Raw genomic sequence first — 2,191 nt, forward strand, 5'->3', positions numbered from 1 at the left:
GACTCACCGTGGGGGTTCGGCAGACCCCCATGAAGGGGCAAAGACCCCCATGAACCCGGGCTGCGGCCTGACTTCCAGGTATAAAAGCAGACAGCAGAAGCGCGTCTGGCACGCTACCGTCTGTGTGAGGAGGAGAGAGAACCCCACAGAGCTCCGCAGCCTGCTCCTTTGTGCAAACCGAGACAAGGAAGGGTAAGTCAGAGAGGCCGAGGCCATCCGCTGTGGGGCTCGGGGCTCAGGAGGAGTGGGGAGTAAAACGGGGTGGGGGGGCGGGGGACAGTCGTCCAGGCAAACCCTCCCGGGCGTGGTTCTGACTTTGAGAGTGACGTCCACGTTCACATACTCAAACACGAATAATGAATTAAAAATCAACAAAAGGAACCGAGCTTCTTCGAGAATCCGCCAGGGAGGGAAAGAACGGAACAGTCCTGAAATCCAGAAGCAGCCGAAGAACAAGAGACCACCCCAGCGAGACATAGCAAAGGATTGAGTTAAAATGGATAAAATAAGAACTCGGGACTTGGTTCTGATGTAAATATGCGATACTTACAAAATACGAGTTCTAATACTGATGCCAATAATTTGATGGATACACATATAAATTATTAAAGTATTATTTCAAAAACCATTAAAGTCAACATTTTTAAATCAGTGCACAGATGCACCAGAAGCTGGGACGCAGCTGGCGAGAAAGCCACCGTGGGCGCAGATTCAAGGAGTCGCCCAGAAGACAACCGGGAGGGAGGGTGTTTGCATCCCGAGGAGTCAGGAAGGAGAGAGGGGCAGGTCTGCGGTGCTCTGACCGGGGCTCCGATGGAGGGAGAGACTGTATCGGGGCCCCCAGGACCCCCCAGGGTCCGTGACGCCGGGAAGCTCACAGGGCTGGGGGTCTAGTGGCACTCACGGCCGTGATCGACCTCAGTGAGGGACGCCGGACGAGCTCAGCCAAGCGCAAAGGGACGTGGGGTCAGGTCTGAGGACACCAGACACCGGCTTCCAAGAGTGCTTCCCCTGTGAGGCCTCGGCAGCAGAGGCTCCAGGACAGGCCCCACGTGGAATCCGACGTCTGCCGGGTCCGGCCCGCCGCACGGCATGAAGCTCCCGCAGCGTCTCCCGCGGGTCCAAGGGAGCCGCTCCTGGGCACGTGGAAACGTTTTCTCTGCTGCTCACGTTTCCCCCCGTGAGGATGAACTCGTGAGAAGCGGTTTTTCATGTTGAAACTGTGGGTTTTGTGACTCTGTTGATTGCCACGCTGACTGCCGCTGGGCTGGGGCACGCAGCACGCAGGACCAGGGCTCGGCACTCCGAGCGGCGCGGCGTCTCTGCGGCGGTCGGGGGCCCTCGGGGAGGCCTGGCCCCTCCTTGAGCGCCCTCGTCGGCACCCGGGCCCCTAAACCGCTTCCCTGCGTCCTCCCGACCCCTCCCGTCCTGGCTCATTTCCACGGACGCGACCGCTGAGCCTTTGAAATAGGACCAGCCCAGCTGGGCTCTTCTCCCATTCTGCTTTTACATTTCATTCGCGTTAATTAGCTTAAATTGAAAACGCTGCACACGGTCAGGGGCCACATGCTGTCCCACGTGCGGTGAACGCCGGTTTAACAAGCCAGGCCAGAGGACTCGGTTCCCTAACACCCGCGCGCCGACTCCCAGGTGCGCGGAGGGCCGGGGGGCGACCGGCCGCGCTGCGAAACTTTCAGGAGAAAACGGAGAGGACCCGCCTAGAACGCGGGCGCAGCGACAGGTTTCTTACCGCACAAAATAACCAACAATAAAGGAGCACGTTGACAAGTCTGTCCCTCTTAAAAGTAAAACCTCTGAATGCCGAAAGCACGCAGGAAAGCGAGCACGGGCCTGGGGAAAGCTTGGCCGCGCACATGAATTATCAGAATCCAGAATACATAAAGAATTCCTATAAAAAGCAATTTAAGAAGAAAAAAGACGTGCGTCCCAGTTGAAAGAGCGAGCGGAGGGCGCGGGGAAGGGGTCACCGGCTATCTGTCGCCTTTTGATTCTGCAGGTGACGCTGGCCGGTCACAGGAGCCCCGGCCTGAGCCGTTACCCGTCGGAGGCCAGCCGCATCCCTCACTGGGTGCTTAAATCCTCCGCCTGGTTCTCCACAAAGTCAGGCCAATCCATCTTGCTCCGGGCGGCCAGGCTAGAGGCGCCCGGGACGCCGGCGCTGATGGAGGGT

Source organism: Mustela erminea, chromosome 5 (genome assembly GCF_009829155.1).
Source record: "Mustela erminea isolate mMusErm1 chromosome 5, mMusErm1.Pri, whole genome shotgun sequence".
Classification (NCBI taxonomy): domain Eukaryota; kingdom Metazoa; phylum Chordata; class Mammalia; order Carnivora; family Mustelidae; genus Mustela; species Mustela erminea.